Below are 22334 nucleotides of genomic sequence, written 5' to 3'. Positions count from 1 at the left end.
GCTTTCCAAAAAAATATGTCCTCATATTTTTAATTTAAAAGAATTATTGTTTACCCACAGTGAAGTTTTGTTGCGCATTTTGTTGCTTCCAGTTTTGGGAGCCTTTTCAGAGTACAAGGATGACCCACTCGTATGTCAATTGTCTTCCCCAAAGGTTTCTCTCTGCTGTTTCTTTATTGATCCAGTTCCTCTAGACTGTCTTTCTTTCAGTAAAACTTGTGCTTCACTTCTGATTCTTTTTTAGTCCTTCTTCTTACTCCTCCCCTCACCTCCCACTGTGCTAGAACTGTTATGGTTTCTTTTTATTTGCAAATATTCTTTTTGTCTTTTTCTTCTTGAGAAGGAAGGAAATAGATGTATGTCCTCAGTCTGTTATCTTGAGCAGGTAGATAAGGATGAGGACAGCGTAAAAGTTGATGGGAGTATAGGAAAAAGGAAAAGATGTTGCTTGCATTCCTGTGGAACCTCATTTGGGACAACATGGGAGGAACTGAGTACACTATAGGCAGGAGGGAACAAAATCAAACTTGGACCCCTTGACAATTTGAGGAAGAGGGCAGAAATGCAAAACCTTTCCTAAAACAGAATCTATAAAATTTCAACTAAAGTTGTGTAGCTAGTAGATCCAAAAACTAAGTAAGGAGTTTTATAAGTTAAGGTGGTACCATTGATTTGTTATTGAGATATTGCAAACATTTTTGCACCAACCTATGACTTCAGTCGTGCAGAAATGGCCAATCTAGTTTTATTTGATTTCCTGGAGACCTAACCAATTGACTATGGATAAGAACAAGATGACAACTATGATAGATTCCACTAAGGTCCCCTTTTCTGTATGATGAAATAATTAATATCTTTTTAAATATGTTAGCAAATTTCCCCAGTATCAATGCCTGTGATATTCCAATTAGTAGATAGGCCCACCCATTTTAATGTTTTCTTGTCTATAAAAGCATTTAATCTTTATCTTCTCAGTGAATGTCAGGTGTACATCACAGTAAGACCACATTTTGGTGTCAAAATATTTGTGAGAGTGGCTAAATGTAGACATGGTTTAATCCTGTTCCCCAAATTCCTTCATGTCATTAGTAACCACCCTCAGAGTGCAGTTTTCTGGCCATATCACCTTTATGTTCTTCCTTTGAGTGGTCCACAGTTTGCACAAATGAGACTCAGAAGGGTACTCTGTCCAAGTTTTAATGATGTTCATGAACTGAGTAGAACTTGGGAAGAAAAGATAAAGAACATTAAAAAACCTGCCTAACCTAAAATGTGGAGCTGTTCCCAGAGTGTACAGACCATGGATGTTCATTCTGTGTGCAAATAAAATCTAATCTTTCTCTCTCTCTCTCTTTATAATGTAGAGCAGCTGTAGCCGTTTGGTCTTTTCCTCTGAGCTCTGTGTTGCTGAATTGAATAGTAACTTGAAAACCAATCTGTAGCCCAGGGAAGGAAAACAGAAATTAGTTCTTCATCCCCTATTCTTTATACTATATGTGTGACCCTTAATTACATTCACAGGGTCCTATTCAAAATGTGTAATGCAGGCCTAGGAGACAATGGAACTACCATACAAATCAGACAAAAAAGATAACCCTGCAAAGCTTTTGTTTGTGAAATAATACCATGCTGGGTTATAAGTTTTACAAGAAAAAAATACATGAGGATAATAGGGTTTTCTAAATCAATTTGGGCTTCAGAGTTTCCATTTGGGGCTCACCCACATAAATGAAAGCAATGATATTAAATTTATTTCAACCTTTGCATCAGTACTGAATTTAAATAGGATCATACATGTAATAGAAAACACTGTGTTCTCTCCTCAAGCTGATCTTATCTCTCAGGATGAGGTCATACCTAAACCTGAAACCATTGTTACTGATTTTAAGGCCAATGTGTTAATTTATATGTATCCAACATTTTTAAATTTGTGCATATATCAAACATTTAAAATGAAACATATTAGGAAATATATAACAATCTAGTATACCAAAATCACTGTACGTACAACATTTCATATGTACATGTATTAGCAATTTTAATACATAAAGGAAGAAAAAATGGCTAGGGCAATGATTCACTGATCATTAAGAACTTTGATATGACTGCATATTTTTTCTTGTTAATATAAATAAGTAAGTTTGTCTACTACTACTTGCCAGTGGTACCTTGGCTGAAACCTGATTGATGTGTAACAGAAAACATTAAAAAGTGTTAACAATGTCACTTTACCTTTCTGTACCTCAGTTTTCTGATCTGCAAAATGAAGGAGTTGGGATAGATTATATCTAAATTCCAACTTGGCACATAGAATTTTTAGTGGTACAGTTTAGTCTGTTCACTCTCAATCCACCAATTGGCATAATTTACAACAAACTTATCGTTTCTCATTGGAAATCCTAAGACTTGAGAAATCAAATTGAAAAGGAAAGGAAATCAAACTGGAAAGAAAGAGGATACATCCTAGTTTCTTACTTCCTTAGATGACTGGTTTTATAAATAGTCCAAAATGTAAATGCTTAAACTGTATGTATATTTCTCTCATAATACATTCCTTCCTCAATTCAAAAATCATTATGATTGCCCACTATATGCTTGAGTCTCCAAGTATATTTCCCATTTGCTTGCTAAACCCTGGTGCCATGTTAAAGAACTTAAAGGCCACTGTTATAATTAGAAGGAAGTTTTAAAAAGCAGTTACCCTAAAGGGGCAACCATTAATTTAAATTTAGAGTAGAATGTAAAGTTTATAAAATTATTTGTGAGCACAGGTTTATATTTTACAATGTAATTGAGGTATAGTTGACATAAAATGCAATTTACATATTTAAAGTGTACAGTTTGATGAGTTTAATATATGTTTATACTTGTGATACCATCACCACAGTCAACACACTAAACATTTCTAACACTCCTAAGAGTTCCCTTATAGCCGTTTGTAATCCAAGCTTCTTTCACCTGTCCACCTATCCCCCAGGAAACTATTGTTCTGCTTTCTGTCGCTATAGATAAGTTTGCATTACATAGAATTTAATGTAAATGAAATCATACTGCATGTACTCTTTCTTAACTGGCTTCTTTCACTCAGCATGATTATTTTAAGATGCAATCTATGTTGTTGTGTGTATTGATAGTTTATTCCTTGTTATGGCTGAGATTCCACTGCATGGATATACCACAATTTGTTTATGCATTCATCAGTTGATGGAGATTTAAGTTGTTTCCAGTTTGGGGCTACTACAAATAAACCTGCTACAAATGTTCATGCACAAATCTTTATGAGATTATATGCTTCCTTTCCTCTTGGATAAATACCTAAGAGTGAAATGGCTGAATCATATAGTAGGTGAATGTTTAACTTTTAAAGAAACTGTCAAATTGTTTTCAAAGTGGTTGTACTATTTTCAGTTCCCACCAGCAATGTGTGAGAGTTCTAGTTGCTCCATACCAGAGATCAGCAAACTATGTCCCATTGGCCAAATCTGGCCTGCCATCTGTTTCTGTATGGCCCATGAGCTAGGAATGGGTTTTACATTTTCAAGTGGTTGGGAAAAAACTCAAAAACTGATAACACTTTGTAAAATGTAAGAATTGTGTAAAATTTGGATTTTAGTGCCCATTAATAAAGTTTTATTGGAACATAGCCATATACATTCATTTATGCATTGTCTGTGCCTGCCTTTGTAGTACATTGTTTAATAGTTGTGACCAAGACCACATGACCAGTGTGCTCTTGATGTCTTTCCATTTTTATATATTTTTATATTCAGCTAAAATTTTGTTGCTAATTTTACGTCTATAGTTATGAAGAATATTGGTGTATGGGTTTGTTTTATTGTAATGACTTTGTCTTGTTTTCATATCATGGTAATGCTAGCTTTACAGAATGATTTGTAAAATGCTCCCGCTTCTATTTTTGAGAAGAGCTTGTATAAAAGTGGTATCACTACTTCTTTAAATGTTTGGTAGCATTCATCAGTGAAGTCATCTGGGTTTGCACTTTTCTTTGTTGAAAGATATCTAACTAGAAATTCAGTTTTTCCAATAGATATACAAATATCCAGGTTTTCTATTGCTTCTTGAGTGAGATTTGGTGGTTTGTCTTTTTCAAGGCATTTCTCCATTTCATCTAAGTTATCACATGTATTAATATAGTGTTGTTCAAAATATTCCTTTATTGTCTACCTATTAAATGTCTATAATATCTGTAATGATAGTTTCTCTTTCATTCAGATGTTAGCAATTTATGTCTTTTTTTCCTGTTAAGTCTGGATAGAGGTTTCTTATTTTTGTTAATTTTTTTAAAACAATGAGTTTTTGTTTTTATTGATTCTCTTTCTTTTTAGTTTTATTTATTTGATTTCTGCTCTTATCTATATTCCTTACTTCTTCATCTTACTTTGGGTTTAATTTGTTAATCTTTTTCTAGTTCTTTATGGTGAAAATGCAGGCAATTGATTGCAGACCTTTCTACTTTATTAATATAAATGTCTGATGCTATAAAAATTTTTTAAGCACTGAATAAGATGCATACCACAAATTTTGCCATATTATCATTTTTATTCAATTCAACATATATTCTAATTTCTCTTGTGATTTCTTATTTGAACCACAAGTCATTTATAAATTTGTTTTCAAATTTATGTTTGGGAGTTTCCAGAGAACTTTTTGTTATTTATTTCTACTTTAGTTCCAATTTGGTTAAGAACATTCTTTGTAAGATTTGATCATTTTAAAATTATTAAGAGCTGTTTATGAACTTTCAGAACATAGTTTGTCTTAGCTTTATGTGTATTTGAAAAAAATGTTAGGTGGAATGTTTTACAAATATCTACTAGGTCAACTTTCTTGATAATAATATTTGTGCCTTCTATATGCTTACTGACTTTTGATTTAATTCACCTACATATTATTGAGAATGGAATGTTGAAATGCCAACTATAATTGTGGCCTTCTCTATTGTTCCTTGCTGTTTTTTCAGTTTTTGTTTTTATTTTGAAGCTTATTATTAGATGCATAAATGTTTAGAATTTTTACATCTTATTAAAGAATTGACCCCTTTATCATTATGAAATAATCGTCATAACCAATCCCTAGTAATATTCATTGCTCTGAATTCTACTTTGTCTGATATTAAAATAGATACTCTAGCTTTATTTTGATTAGTGTTTAGCATGGAAATTTTTACTATCCTTTTATTTTTAACCTATCTATTTCTTTATATTTAAAGTGAATTTCTTGTAGACAGCATGTAGTTGAGTTTTTCCTTTTTATCCAATATGATCATCATTGCCATTAATTGGGGTATTTAGACCATTTATATTTAATAGGATTATTGATATGATTAGGTTTAAATCTATCATTTTGTTTGATTTGTTTGTTGGTTTTTATTTGTTCCACTTGTTCTTTCTCTCTATTTTTGCCTTCTTCTGAATTAATTTGGTAGTTTTCATAGTTCTATTTTATCTTCTTTATTGATTTATTAGCTATCCCTCTTTTTTTCTGCTTGTTTATTTGTTTATTTATGGTGGTTACTTTAGTGTTTATAGTATATGTTTTCACAGAGTCATGAGCACCTTCAAACATTCTTCTTCTTTTCATGTAGTATAAGAATTTTACAGTAGTATCCTTCCATTTCCTCCCTCTTGGCTTTCTTATTATTGTTGTCATACATTTTGTATCTATATGTGTTATAAACTATAAAACATTGTTATTGTTTTTGCTTTAAATAGTCATTTATTTTCCAAAGAGGTTTAAACATAAGAAAAATATGTCTTTCATATTTATCTGTATATTTGCCCTTTCCATTACTCTTCATTCCTTTTTTTAGATCTGGTTTTCATCTAGTATTATTTTCCTTATGCTTGAAAGAGTTATTTTAATATTTTTTATAGTGTAGGTGCTTCTGGTGATGAATTCTTTCAACTTTTGTATCTCTTTAAAAGTCTTCATTTCAGCTTTATTTTTTCCTTGGGTAGATAGTTTCCCCTGTATTTTAATGGTAATATTCCACTGTTCTCTAGATTGCATTATTTCTGAAGAGAAATTTGCTGGAATCCTTATCTCTGTTCCTCTGTTCTCTGCATTTCGAATTATGCCTGTCACTGTTTTAAGCAGTTTGATTAAGATGCATCTCACTGTAGTTTTATTCATGTTTCTTCTACTTGGGCTTTGTTGAGCTTCTGGGATCTGTGTGTTTATAATTTTTATAAGCTCTGAAAATTGCTCACAATTATTTATTTAAATATATTTTCCTGATTCTACCTTCCTACTCTCTCCTTCTGAGATTCTAATCACATGTATGTGAGGTTGCTTAATACTGTCTTCTGACTCACTAATGCTCGATGCATTTATTTTCCTTTCTTTGTTTCATTTTAGATAGTTTCTATTTATGTCTTCAAGATCATCATTTGGTTCTTCTGTGGTGTTTAATCTTCTGTCAATCTCATTTAGTGTATTTTCGTCTCAAGAAGTGTGATTTGTATATCTCTATATGCATGTATGTATCTATAGTATAGTATATATGTATGTGTGTGCAATATCTCTCTTTGCCCTGTTCATTTTCCTCTACTCTCTTGAACATATGAAGTATATTTCTAAATGTTACTGTCATATACTTCCCTACAGATTAAATTATTCATGTCATTTCTAGGTCTGTCACTATTGATTGGTTTGCTCCTTATTTTGATTAGATGTCAGATATTATGAATTTTGGTTTTTGGAATGATGGGTTTCTTTTATTCTTTTAAATCTGTTGGGGCTTTGTGCTAGGATGTTGTTAAGTTGTTTGGAAACAATTTGATCCTTTCAAGGTTTGCTTTCGGTCTTTGTTAGGCAGATCCAGAGAGCCCTTAGTAATCTAAGACTTAGTAATAAGACTAATTTGGGCTTTTACTGAGACATTACCATTTTGAGGACTCTGTTCAATTCTCTGTATATTGAGAGGTCTTTCCACACTACTGTTTGAAAATCAAACTGTTTCCAGTTCTCTGGGGTCTCTGCGATTTGCTCGACCTGCTCCTTTTTGGTAGTTCTTTCTCCAGCCTTACTAGTTTCCTCCTGTGGATGTGTTGATGAATATTCAGCTGAAGGTACAAGGGAATCCTCTACAGATCTCTAGTTTGGTCTCTCTCTCTATATAGCTCTCTTCTCTCTGGTATTCTGCCTTGTGAATTCCAGCTGCTTGGCCTCCTTGAACTCTGAACTGTATCCCTCCTACCCAGTAAGACCAGGTCCCTTTCTCCTACCCCCAATCTGTGACCTAAAACCTGCTTTTATGCAATAAGCTGAAACAATGATAGAATGCACCTCACTTATTTCCCTTCCTTCAGGGATCACATACTGCCTGCCTATTTTCCAATTGCTGAAAGCTGTTACATATATTTTGTCTGAATATTTTAGTCATTTAAAGTACAAAGTTCCTTTGGGGAGTGGTCACTGAAAATAACTATGCCTGCTGACATGTGTGCCTACAGCTTACCCTATATCTGAAGCTTACCCTATATCTGAATTCAGCTTATTTGCAACTTTTGTGAAAAATGTTACCTTTTGGACATAATCCCTTCTGAAGTTATGCCCAAGATTTATGACTGAGAACGTGAGTATGTCTGCATAAAAACAGGGTGAAATAGAAATATGAATAGGAAAATGAGGTGTGAGAAACTACCTCTAACAGCTTTACTTCTAGGGACTTCTACAAGTACCAGGTGCTTTAGTTTGATAGATGAGAAGTTATAATAGCATAATTCCATCCTTTAGCTCTTCAACTTGGCATCCTCTGCTGTCTTCGATTTGAGAATCCATGACAATATATATAAACACTAGAGGCTTTATCACCAGGATAGGGGTCTCACAATCAATTATGGATTCAGCATTTATATTTATTTCTTATTTTTATTCATGGGTCCTCAAGTAGGTGTTAAATGATACAGAGGGAATGGTAGAAATGTTTTATCTTGGTATGCCAATCATAGCAAGAGAAAGCCAAGGTTTAGTACCAAAGAGCATGTCTCTTGTTTTCATATCTATTTTTCTGCAAAATTGCTGGAAAATAGCCTTGCAATTCCTGGATTTTTTTCACAGAATTTTTACCATATGTTCATCCCAAAGAAAAGACTACTGTGCCTCAGAATTGCTTGATTCTATATGTCAGTTCCAGGAGGACATACGTTTGTACCATTGTGAGTATAGAATAAAAAGTATCACCCTTGTACATTTCCTAGTCTCCCTCATTATGATGTAATCATCCAAAAGTTTATGTTTAACTTTTGCTCTTATCTTAATCAAGGATAGATGGGGTTCCTGCATTCTGAAAACATATAAAATGCATATGTGTACTATCTATAAAGGGTGGAAAGTTAGAAGTGTTGATAAGGGATCAAATTTAAAAAAGATGAAAACAGTAATTTTGTGTTTAATAGATAGTATTTACAAATATTTAAGAAACAGAAATTGCTGAACTTTGAGAATATTTGTGGCAAATCATGCCCTCTTCAATTTATGTGATATTACCTATATTTAGGAGGTAGTATTTTCCAGTTCATAACAAAATTGGGACATTCTTTCCATATTCCTGTTTGTAGGAGGAAGGAATTTTGGATGACTAGAAGTTGACTCAAGATTCTCTTATGATTAGATCAATACAATTCACTTTTATACACTTGAATTCAAAAATTACAGTCTTTGACTGATCGGCTAACTTGTTGATAGTTCAGGAAAAGCTCAGTAACTCTAAATCCAATAATAAAATTTTCCTGTCCCACCAGGACCTACAGTTCAATAATCCTACAACCTTTTTGTTGTCCCTCACCTACCTTGTTTTTTCCCTACCTCTCTTAAGACCTAAGGCAAATGTCTTCACTTTCCAGCATGCACCTTCAACTCCCTTTGGCACCTCTGGCTTCATCACTTTCACCTGAAACAACCCCAACCTTTCTTGAACGTAAATCCCAGACATTTCTATTCTTAAATTAATACAAGGTAATGTGTACAAAAATATACATGATTTATTAGTTGATCTAACTTTTTAATTCATGATGACTAACTTCAAATGGAACCTTGGTACTTTCCAGATATATGATTATATTCAATCTACCACTATGATTTTAAAATTTATAAATCACTTCTTATGTCAATGAAAAAATTGAAACAATCAAGGAGAAATTTCCACAATTTCCTACTACCACCTTTATCACATACCCACATCTTTATCTCTATGCTCTTCCTGCTTGCCTCGTATTATGGATGAAGTATCCATGCTTTTGTCTGAGTGCAACTCCTACCCTTGTCCACTAGGTCCCATTCCCTCTTCCTTACTGGAAGACATCACAACAGCAACTCCATACTTGCCTTCTGAGTCATCACTTTTTCTCCCTTTACCAGATCAGTTTCCATCAGCATTCAAAAGTGCTGAAATTTATCTCTAATTTAAAAATATCTCCTAATCTTAAGTCCCCCTCAAGCTAATGCTTCAGTTTTATCCTATATAGCAAGACTCCTCAAAAGAAGTATCTACATGGGTTGTCTCCCATTATTCTTCGTTTATCTTCTGTTGAATCCATACCAATAAGTCTTCCTCTCCACCTGATATGCTCTGGTAATATTTACCAGTTAACTCCCATGTTGCTAAATCCAATGGTTAACTCTTGGACCCCATCTAATATCACCTCTCAGTAGCATTTGATAGAGTTGATCATTCCTTTTCCTTTGAAAGACTTTTGTATCATGGCTTTAAAATGCCACTGTCATCTTTGGAACTTCTTACCTCACCAACATATTCTTCAGTCTCCCACTAAACTTTTCAGGGCTCTGGAGCCCAGTCCTCAGGGCTTTTTGTGATCTATCTATACTCATCTGTAAGACAAACACTTCCAAAATTTATATTTCCACCCTGGACTTGTGCTTTAACTCCAGGTTTATATATCCAGCTGTTCTTTAAATACCACCACTTGGATGTCTAATAAGCTTCTCAGATTTTATGGGCCCAAAACTAAACTTCTGATCTTCATCTCCAATCTACAGTCTTCCGCATCTTAGTAAATGGTAAATCCATCCCTTGGCTCAGGTAAAAAATTTGGGAGTTATATTCGATTTCACTCTTTGCTACATACCTTATATCCATTCCCTCAGCAAATCTTGTTGGCCTTACCTTCAGAATATGTCCATATTCCAACAGGTTGCCACCACAACAGTGGGGCACTACTGAGGGTATATGGCATCATCAGTGCTCTCTTCAATGTCTGTAATAGTCTTAATTACTTATGTCGCCAGTTCTACTCTGGCCCTCCCACTCTATGCTCTGTACAGCTGCTAAAGTGATTCTTTTAAAACTTAGGTCAGATCATGTTCCCTCCTCTGCTCAAAACCCACTAATGACCTGCCCTTTCACTCAGAATAAAAGCCAATGTCCTTACAATCACCTCAGATTGCTTCATGGCTTTTTTCATACACCTTTCAGCTTCTTTCAAATGTCAGCTCCACAGTGAGGCTTTTGCTGACCACTCAATTTAAAACTGTAGAACATCCCCCAAGCCCTAGAACTTCCCATTTCCCTTCAATCTTTATTTATTTATTTTTCTGAAGAACTTACCAACCACACCATTGCATACCATATATTTTATCTAATTAGTTTTTATTGTCTGACTTTCCCAATAAAAAATGAACTCACTGAGAACAGGGCTTTTTCCTCATTCTGTTTTGTTCCATGTTGTAATCTTAGCATCTAGAACAGTACTTGGTACTTAACGTTTGTTGAAAGAATGAAAGAAATAGGGTTTTTATAGAATCTGAACAATATATTGAATTTTCAAAAAATACCTTTATAGGGACTTCCCTGGTGGTACAGTGGATAGGACTCCACGCTCCCAATGCAGGGAGCCCGGGTCCGATCCCTGGTCAGGGAACTGGATCCCACATGCATGCCACAATTAAGAGTTTGCATGCCACAACTAAGGAGCCCATGTGCCACAACTAAGGAGCCCACCTGCCGCAACTAAGGCCCGGCACAACCAAATAAATAGATAAATATTTTTTTAATTACCTTTATAATTAAAATATTATAAGCTACATGAATATCATACTTTTTATCATACTCCTAGGTATCCATTTATTGTTAACCAAATTAAAGTATCAGGGTCTACTTCAGTAGTGATGTTGATAAAGGCATATGAGTTTATGTGCATGTGCATGCGTGTGTGTTCTTCATTCACCACTCCTGCCCATAATGCATCATTACTTTGTTTCAAGGTTCCTAATGGCTCCAAATTTACACACACACACACACTTTCCAGACTTAGGCATACCTACCTGTCTAATACAGTTCACAACACTTCTCACTAAGGACCTACCATTTCTGCAACGCTTTTGTCTGTGAGAGCACTGTGTTCTCTTTACACCCAAGCCATCACCTATGAATTTCCCTCCCCTTGAATACCCTGACGTTTCCCCTCTATCTTAGGAAATGCTTACAGTTCTCTTTAACAAATGTAGCCAGTACTGACTTGCCTCTTCTCCCTATACTTACAGACATGATTGTTTATATCATTCATGTAACATTTATCCTAACCTGCCTTATAATTGAAATATGTGTGTCATATGGCTCCATTGTCCTTCCAGAACAACAACCTGTGAAAAGCTATTCTGACTGAATTTAACTACCTATCTTCTTTGAGTTTATACCCCTATTGCTGAGCACTAATGGGGATAAACTCAGCAGATTGATGCTACTCTAAATTCATGATATCCAAATTCAGCTGGGCTGCCACTGATTTCCTAATTAGTCCTCACCCCTATTTCTTTGCAACAGCTATTTCCAACCTTCTCCATTCTCCTTAAACCTCTGTTCCTGCCAGTTTGCTTCTCACCCCTCAGCATATGTCCTAGCCTCCTACTTCAAGGAGAAAATAGAAGCCTACTAACAAGTTTCTCAAATTTATGCAACCAAAGCAGCTTATTTGCACCCACACTTACCCTCTCCTCGACTCTGTCCTTTCAGTGTATGAATTAACTGTCTAATGCTAATTTCTCCACCTGTGCTCTTGATCGCCTTCTTTCTCACCTTTCAGCATTCTCACTCTACGAATCAGGGAGGATTCTTTCTCCGTATCTTCAACTCTACCATCATTTTTGGCTTCCTTTTCCATCAGTACCAAACATGCTCGCCTAAGTTTAAAAAACCTCTTCTTGATATCACATTATTCTCTAGCCACCACCTACTTTATCGTCCTTCTTTCATAGATACAGACTTTGCAAGTGTTGACCATTTATGTGGTTATTCTTTTCTTCCCACTCATTCCTGCATCTACTGTATTCTAGCTTTTGTCCCTACCAATACACTGAGTCTGTAACTCTAAATCTAGGATGAAGTCTTAATTTGTAGCATCATTAATAAAATGCAGAAGGCTGCCTTTTGATTCCCACCTCTAGTCACACCTTCCTCAGTGTTCCCATGCCCAACCTTTCTCCCTCCCCCGACACTATGCACCACATCTTAAGTCTTAGAACATATAGGGATCTCTTTCCTTCTCTAACCTTTGAGATTTCACATCTTGTGACTTTGATTGGTTAGCATTCGTATATTCTCCAAGTCACACTTGAGACCTTATTTTATTCAGAAAATGTTTCTGACCTTCGTCTTCCCCAAGTCTGAGGCTGAGGTGGTCTGTGTATGTTGTCACATAGCAAGTTGTACTTCCCTTCACATTGTAATTGCTCATTTAATTGTCTTTATCCACCACTAGATTGCAAATTTCATTATGGCATGAGCCACATCTCCTCTTTTGTCAATATATCCTTGGTTGCCTACTATAGAGCTTTAGTTTACATACTGTGGCATCAGTCATTGTGATATTTGAGATATACATACTAATTTCAACAATAAACCTGCCATGTTTTCCCACTTGCAAACACATTAGGGTTTGCAACAGATACAAACACAGGGTTACATTGTCACTGTAAATCATCACATTGCTTATCATTTTTTGGAATTCTAGAGAATCATTTCCATACCTATCTTTAACTGCAAATATATTTTTCCAATGATATAGCCAAATTTCAATATAATATGCATGTAATATTAATATGTGTTAGTACAATATAGATACTGGCTATAGTAATTAATATTAGAGTTCCCAGGACTTAGTTCTTGATCCTTATCCCTTTCTTATCCATCATTCTTTTGATAATTTTAATGAATCAGGTTGTTTAAATATTCTGTCAGTTACCTACTGCTCTGTAACCAATCACTCCCAAAGTTGGTGCTGTAAAAAACAACAATTTATTATCTTTCATGGTTCTGTGGGTTGACTGAATGGTTATTCTCCTGGTGACACTTGGCTCACTCATGTAGCTGTGTTCAGCTGGAAAGTAGGCTGAAAGGTCCATGATTACCTTGTATGTAGGTTTGGCAGTTGGTTCTGGGGTGTTCAGCTGGGGTGCCTTGGTTCTCCTCCTTATTGCCTCATATCGTCCCACAGGTCAGATGGGCTTCCTTACATGGCAGTTTCAGGGCAGTGTTCTAAGAGAATGAAAGGGAAAGCTCAAAGACCCATATAGACTTAACCTCTGAAGTCATATTATCCCTTCTGCCACAATCTGTCGGTCAAAGCAAGTCACAAAATCTATGCACAAATAAAAGATGGGAAAATAGATTTCACTCCTTGATGGAAGGAGAACAAAGTCATATTACAAAGGTACAGGCAAACTGGGACAGGATGAATCTGTGTCTATTCACAGGGAAACATAATAATTTATATGCTAATGACTCTCAAAATTTTATCTTCTGCCCACACATCTTTATCAGGATTAGACATATATCTGACTGTCAACCTAACATCTACGTGGATGTCTAAAATGAACATGTCCAAAATTGAACCCCTCATCTTTTCTACTCTGGAAAACTGCTTTACCCACCTCCTTCACCATCCCAATTAATGGCAAATCCATCCCTCTAGCTGCTCTGGCAAAATCCTTCATGTTGCCTTTGTCTAGAGTGGCTTTAAAAATCTATCATCCAAACCGGAATACATTTGGGAGAGAAAACAAAATTGAAAAATAATTGAAATTATGTAATTTTTGAAGTAGGTCTTTTTCAACAATTTGATCTTATCATGGATCTAGAAAACATTCAAAACTACTTTCAAAAATAATATTTTTCTAAAATAAAATTTACATACATTCTTATATTTTAAAAAATACAAAATAGTAATTTTTGAATTGCTGATACATTCAATGGATTCTTCTCTGTACACTATAATATTTTTAAATGAGAAAAGTACTATTAGTGCTGAGGTATCTAGGAAGCTCAGAGAAAATTCTGCTAAAAGGAGGACACCTCAATTCTAATTTTTTTAATTAAAGTACATACATAGTTCATTTCAAATATGCCACAAGTTCTTCCTTTTTGCCTCCATCAAGAGAACCTTTCTTTAATAAGTATTTTTACTTTAAAAATTTTGTCAAATAATTTTCTCTACATATGATTCCTGTGACTGTTTCATCAAATTTAGATGCTGCAAAACCATCGGACTTTGCAACTTTATTCCATTGGTCAGAATATACGTATATCCAATTAAAAATAGGAGATCTATGAAAAGGACTTTTCCACACTTGGGATATTGCAAAGTGCAGTTGTTAAATTTCAGAATGAAATCATGTACATCATTTGACCTGTTATCACTTATATTTTTCTGTTATCTCTGTTTTTATAGAAATAAATTTGGAAGTCTTTCTGTTTTCAGGCTTTAGTTTTAATAATTAGCTATAATTTATTACAGTCTTTAGTAGCTTGAGTTTTGTTTTGTTTTAGGTTTTCTCATTGCTGAATACTTCAAGTAAAGATTTCCAACTGATTTGAATGAAAGTCAATCAACATTTAGAAAACTCACTCTGAAAAATTTCATTGCCATGTAGAGCACAATAGTAACTCAACACTGTCTTGCTAAAGTTTATTTGTTGTTTTTTTTTTTTAATGAAACATCAGCTTTGTAGCTTTATTTTCCTGTGTGTGTGTATATATGTTGTGTGGTTGTGTGTGTGTGTGTGCGTATATACTATTTGTAAATTTTGACAACTTCCATTTTCATTTGTAATATATCACCACAAATTTGGACTTAATTCTGAGTTATTTATGTTCCACAATCAATTCCAATATATTTCTACTACACAAAGATCTTAATTAGTAAGAACATTGTTCTTTTTATTATAATTATGATACTGTATTCCCCAAAATTTGCATTCAAATTTTCACTACAAAACAAGCAATTTTACCTTTATTGTTGCACCTAACCAAGTGTCATTTGAAATAATATTTGAAATTTCACCGACAAAGGAGTGAAATTTTAAAAGCTTTAATTTGAACTAGATGAATAAAGTAATCAAACCATTAGAAAATTAACTGATTTTCTATTTGAAGAATCTGATGGAACTCATATAGCACCAGAATCACTTAATTATTCACAAAGCTCTTCAACTATTGGATCACAAGAAAACTTGAAATGGAAGATGAGCAAAAGTAATTTAAAATAATGAGCATTGATCCAAATGAAAAGTCCTTCTTCATTTAGTAATCTATTAACCTACATTTGGCAGGTGCAACTATAAAATAATTTGGGGGGACCGTCTTCTTAAAAAAAACCTCACTGATGCTTCATCATTAGGTTTTTGTGTTTTGCTTTTCATGTGACCTGTGGTATCATTAATACCACAATGGAAGATGGTAAATATCAAGGAGAGTTCGTAAAGTTTGCATATTTATCAACAACTTTCTTGAGAAATGAAAACTCAGTACTTTTTGTTATCATTAAACATGAATTTACTGTTTTTTATAGTTTAGCCAAACCAAAAAACTTTGTTGAAAACTATTATGAAATTATTATAAGATAATAAACTGTTTTAGATTTATGCCATACACTACATGACATATAATAATATGTGATAAAACCACAGTAGCAAGAATGCTCAGAATCTTTTCTAGATAGGACTAGTCCATTTCTGATTTCCCTTTATATTTCACAAGCCATTGTGACCATCAACACTGATGACTGATGATCTGGTGGGATTGTGTATCTCACAGGCCCAGCAGGCACAACTGGTGAGTACACCGAATGGTCAGCAGGAATGACAGTGCTGAATGGTCTATCCACTAGAAAGCCTGAGAGTTTGTAAGGGAGCACACTTCATTTTGTCAAAGGAGTCTTCTCTTCTCTTCACCCAACACCCAGTCCATTACTACATCCTGTTTTTTCTACCTTCAAAATTTATTGAGAATCAAAATTTATTGAGAACCTTAACATATCTACAGCTTCGTTGGCTACCTCTCTGCTTCAAGTAACCATCATATCTAACCTGGATTCCTCAAATAGCCTCTTAACTGGTCTCCATGCTCTACCTTTGTCCCGCAGCAGTGTATGTTCAATACAGCAGCCAACTGATATTTTTAAAATTTAAGTTAGCACCCTTCCTTCCTCTATTAGAAACCCTGCAATGGCTCCCTAGTTAGCTCAGAGTATTAGCCAAAATCCTTATTCAATCTCCTAAACCCCACTCCATCTGGCCCCACTACCCCTCTGAACTCATCTCCTGATACTCCCTGCCTTTTTTACTTGCTCCAGCCATGGAGGTCCCCAAATATTCTTAGCATCTTCTCACCTGAGGGTCTTTCCTCTAGCTGGTGCTCCTCCAGATATCCTCTTGGCAAAATTCAGTCACTTTATTCCAGAATGCAAATTCAAATCTCATCTCCTCGGTAGAGTTTACCTGACTATCCTATTTAACACTGCTATTCGAACACACCCCTATCTTACTATTGACCCTCTGCACTCTGTTCTACCTTTTCCCTTTTTCCCACAGTACTTATCAGGGTCTGTATACTATATTAATTACAGTACTGGTCAACTTAGCGTACCATACTTCTATCATACACTATGGTAACAAAAGACCGCAGTGACTTACAATTCCAACTTTTATTTGCATGGATTGATAGAGGCCGTGCTTCAGTGTCTTCTTCATTCTGAATATTCCATGCTGAATTGCCTTTCTCCTGGTAGAGAGAAAAGAGAGACAGCAGAAGCTTCTGGCATTTCATTAGCTAAAACAAGTAATATGGCCAAACCTGAGGTCAACAATGTAGGAAGTAAAATCCTCCACAGAAAGGGGCTTAATACTAGTTAATGTTTATGATTTATTGCATGTTCCTCCCCCTAGTAACTCAAGGGCAGGGCTCTTTTTTTGATCTAAACTTTTTTTTTTTATTATTGGAGTATAATTGCTTTACAATGGTGTGTTAGTTTCTGCTTTATAACAAAGTGAATCAGTTATACATATATATGTCCCCATATCTCTTCCCTCTTGCGTCTCCCTCCTTCCCACCCTCCCTATCCCACCCCTCCAGGCGGTCACAAAGCACCGAGCTGCTCTCCCTGTGCTATGCGGCTGCTTCCCACTAGCTATCTACCTTATGTTTGGTAGTGTATATATGTCCATAAGGGCAGGGCTCTTTGTCTGTCATGTTTGTTTGTTTTTTCCCTGATGAATATTAACTACCTAGTACAGAGTTTGGCACATAGTAGCTAGTTAGTAAAATTTTATTGAATGAATGAATGAATGAATGAGAGAAAATACAGTTTTTTTATATGGTTTTGCATTTCATAATCATCCAAAATCTTTTAGAGTTGCAATGGCTAAGGTGAATGCTATGTCTGTTATTAAAAAAACAAGATTATAGGCTTATCTGGTAATTTATTGTTGATATTTAACTTCTAGTGAGGATATAAGAGTATGGTGGAGGATAATGAATGACTTTCCAGTGGTCAGGAGATGAGGGTTCATAGCTGGTTCTGTAGCTTTGTCACTGGCTACTTGCCCTTGAGAATGTTTCCTTTGTTACCAGAATCCATATAGCAATGGGCCTCACCCAAAGGAATGTGTCATGATTGGTCTAGGCCAATAATGGCACTACTTTTCTTCTCTTAGCCCTTACAGAGTTTGTTCTGGGATGATTTCCTAAAGAGGAAGTTTGCTGAGGGAATTAATTTCCTCCCTAATCAAAGAGGGTGTTATAGTGAGAATGTCTTTTTTAGCCCTCCCCTCCTTATCTTCCATCTTGGATGCTAGTGGGTGAAGATGACATGCCTGGAGTTATGGTAGCCATTATGTGACCATGAGGTGACAAACATGAGGATAAGAAAAAACACATGGAGAATGAAAAATTAGAGCAGTGGAAAAAGCCAGGGTCCTTTATCACATTGTTGAACTGCCAAAACAACCCTGAAATTGCCAGCCTACCAAATTCTTAGTAAGTAAACAACGCATGCACTTAAGCAGTGGTTCAAAACACTGTAATTTGGGTATCTTGTTCTGGCAGCTAAATGCATCCTAACTGAGACAGATCAGACAGATTTGTTAATATATAAACAAATATTATAATATCTTATAATATCTCATAAAACAATAATATGTTTCAAAAACATCTGAAATAAGTAAAGAATACAAATTAAAAGAATAATTTTGGCATATTGCCAGTATATTTGGTATGGTCAAAATGCTAGAATGGGGAAAAACTTTAGAAAATAATTAACTTGATTTTTACTTACATTGACTCAAAGAAGTAGTTTGAATTTTTTTTTATCTGTCAGCCAGCTGTTTTAAAATCACATAGATTCAGTCATAAATTGAAACATTCTACCCAAGGTTTATCACCACTTTAATGTGAAAATACAAAAATAGTAGTAATTATTTTACTATTTACCTAGCATACAAGCTTGATTTTGAAAGGGTCTAGTACTAATTTGGAGCTAAATATGGTTTTATAATTTTAGAGGCAATGGGACATACCTTTGGAAGCATCTGGCAATCAATATGAGACTTTGGGTATTAATGCATCACCTCTGAAAAATGGAGGTTTTGCTCCATATTTAGGAAGACACTGTGGGTTTCAGAAGGAAACATAAGCTATATTTGCCCCTATGGAAAGAGGTCAGTGACATGAGCAAGGGAATGAAAAATGGCATTCCTATTGAATTGAAAGGTATATTAGTTATTAATCCATTTAACAGTAAATAATAGATAATTCTATTACCATGGCTTAAACAGGTTTTTTTGTTTTTTTTTTCTCATGAAGCAGGAGGTTAAAGGTGGGAAATTCAGGACTGCCATGATGGTTCAGTGATGCCATTAGGAGCTAAAGCTGTTTCCATCCTCAGCTCCTCTATCCTTATTATGCATTTATTAACCCTTATATTACCTATCTCAGGGTTGAAGAATGGAATTTTCACTTTATATTGGCATTCCTGGCCAGCAGAAGGGGGAGAGCTAAGCCTCATGAGGTTTTGCCTTTTGATTTGAGGAGGAAAATACGATGCTATCTCATTGGCCAGAACTGTGTCACAAGCCTGCCTCTGGCAGCAAGGTAGAGTGGGAAGCTATTTTAACTTTCTAGCCTTTATAGTAGTATAATGCAAGGGTGAATAGAATCCTAAGTGGGTTCTGGACTCAATAAAGAGTGTAATTATGTGGAAAACATTTTTTGGGGGGGCTGTCTCCTGTCTGGAGCTGAGAAAGTACTTATGAGTCTTCATAAATATAGAAGGAAGAGGCATCGCTACCATTCCAGTCCCATTCTCCCTGCCTGCAATCCATTCCCTTCTTCCATGTCTATGATATAAGCATTACTCATCTTCAGGATCAACTACATAATTTTTGGTGTCCTGGGCAGAATGAAAATGTGGCGCCCTGACCAATGGTTGAAAAGTCAGTCTCCCATTCTGATGTGACCATCATGCCAACCCATGGCAATGGGTGAACCCCCCCAAGGGATTGCAGCCTCTGTGCCAGGACACACTTCATACCTGGATCTGGAGTGGATGAGAAACCTCTACTGAGCTGCACTGAATGTAGCTTTCTCGACTCTTCCAGTTCTGTTTAGTCTCCAGTTGTGCTCTGTATGTGATCATAATTCCCTAGCCTGATGGTAAGCCTCTTGGGTGGTTGTACCTGTGCTTTACACTATTCTTAGTTTCACTCCAGTGCTGAGCCCTTGGTAGATCCTCAGCACATCATTAATTGTCCTTGTCCTTTGTCTTAACTGTAGCAGGTAGTCTCGTAATGGTAGTCACAATCCTGCTATCCAGTGGCCAGCAGTGAAGTCCTGCCCTATACTGCAGAGGTAAATGTTTGCACAGATAATTTTCTGAAGGTTCTTACCATGCTCCAGGTCAATGTTCTTCCTGGGGACTCCATGGCCAAGGCTTCACGGAGGACCTAAGACCACATGCAGCATCCCTGATTCAAGAAGGGCTATAGAGACAGAACTCACTTTTGCCCTCCTGGATTTAGATTTAGTTTCTTCTTTAATTCCTATTATAAGCTGGGGCCTGACATTGTCTATTCTTTGTGCAGTGTCACATTCAGAGAAATAGCTCAGCCATCAAAAAGTAATTAAAAGCAATCCCACCTTTTACTGATATTTCTTCAAGAAGGTCCAAGAGATTTAATGCATAATTCATATCAACATCCTCATACTCTGTTGCTGCCCCCATAATCTCGGTGTCCACACCTTATCATCCACATCCTACAAAAACTATTATAGAGCACATTTTATTTGGCTCTTGGAATCTCCACGGTCTCCCTCACTCTATCAGATCTTCTCTTTTATTATTATTTTTTGGTAGAAGTGTAGTTTCTCCTGATCTCTCCACCCCAATATTTCCCCTACCCCACAACATGCATAGAAAGGCCCAGAGGCTTCTCTGACAGGCTCAAAATTTCCCTTCAGTGTTTGGAAACAGAGAGACCGAAGAGGCAATGAGAGACTTCACTTTGTGGGGAGAGGGAAACATTTATAATTAAATATCTTTTAAAATTCCCATTTCTCTGAGAATCACTCCCTGCGCCAGCCTGGACTCCCTTCCCTCCAGGCAAGGAAAAGATCTGTCTCACTGAGTACACACAGAACTGTGCTTGGGGGCAGAGAGCCAAGATTGGTTTCTGTTTATCATGGAAAAGAGCTCAAGGTACTTAGTTTTAAGCTGCACTGAATCTAGTATCATTCATCTCTTTATGTTCTTTTAAAAAAGCCTTTAAAGATTCAGTGCAGAACAACCACCACAGCAAAAAAGCAAATTGTCCTTTGATTCCATAATGGCTTTTATTCCCCAGAACTGCGGTGTGCAAATAAAGGAAAGCAAATTATGTTCTGAATTAAACTTTCCTTGCTTCAGCTGGGCTGAGTCACCTTTGACGTTCCATTTTTTGAACAGAGCCAGCCATACGTCTAGAGCTATTTTAAAAGATATCACGTATAAACCTGCAAACTTTAGGAGGTTCTACTTCAGTAAAGTCACCTAAAGGAAGGTAACTGAGCTGAATTTACCCATATATTTCCCTAGGCTTCAGTTTCCTCTCAAATCTTTTGGTATCTATAGAGCATCCGGAATATTAAAGTACAGTCATTACAGATGCAGGCCTCTCTGGTCCTCCTGGATGCACCACAGATGGTAAGATGCAATCAGAGGGAGAAGATAAATGAGTTAAACTTCTCCTTGCATATATCCCATAGTAGGGAGATAAGCAAATGGTAAGCAGTTTTTCAGTAAACAACTTCAGAATGTTTCTTAGGTTTTCAAATAGTCAAGAATGTAAACGAGAGCCTACAGTCCTAATAACTTAAATACGTCCATGGTAGATTCAGACAGAATGTTATCTGTGGAGGGTGAGAGGAGAGTGAAATCAAATGTATATAATCAACATCAAGCAGAAGCTCTAAACGTTAGTGTTTTATATCTCTGTGCTTTTTCTATAGAATCTGTTTTTTCAGCCAGAACTGGACGTGAAGGCATCCTTAGAGCCTGTACAATCAGCAGCAACTCCCAAATTTCTCTACAGGAGGGGCTTGGGCCATCAGTCTGGTGAAAGGACAAATGCAGCTAGAGCAGAAGTCTGGAGACGATGTTCATTTACAAGTACTCTGGATTAATTTAGATGTAAGTATGTACATATTAATGTAAGTATTCAGGGTATCTAGAGGAGAGCTGATGGGAGTTATTTGAGGAGGGGGGAGCTGACTAGCACCCTTCTAAGCCACACCTGCCTTGGTGCTGTACAATCCAATCTTCCAAACAGTGAGGTTAGCATTCTAAAATATTCTGAGAAAGAAACTCTTACTTGGCAATGGTTAGAAAACAAACTTTCAGAGGAAGCCAGGGACTCAATTAGACACCTCTGATTTTTTTAGAGGTTTAAAGGAGACAGTTTGATGTATGGCCTCGGGCATGGATTTTAGAGTCAGAGACTTGTTTTCAAATCCCAGTTCCACTGTTTATTTGTTGTTTGACCTTGGGCAA

General features: G+C 35.8%; 1 long non-coding RNA gene across 1 annotated transcript in view; it reads left to right on the top strand.

The window, feature by feature from the left end:
* LOC125963386 (uncharacterized) overlaps nt 1-21966 on the top strand; it is a 105766-nt gene extending 83800 nt beyond the window's left edge. The window contains exon 3 of the long non-coding RNA XR_007475272.1: nt 21794-21966. This is a non-coding gene — a long non-coding RNA (uncharacterized LOC125963386). The remainder of the gene's footprint in view (nt 1-21793) is intronic.
* The last annotated feature ends 368 nt before the right edge of the window (nt 21967-22334 follow it).

The sequence above is a fragment of the Orcinus orca genome, chromosome 2 (genome assembly GCF_937001465.1).
Source record: "Orcinus orca chromosome 2, mOrcOrc1.1, whole genome shotgun sequence".
Lineage (NCBI taxonomy): Eukaryota > Metazoa > Chordata > Mammalia > Artiodactyla > Delphinidae > Orcinus > Orcinus orca.
The sequence above is the reverse complement of the archived record's forward strand: the minus strand, read 5'-3'. Positions and strand labels throughout refer to the sequence as shown.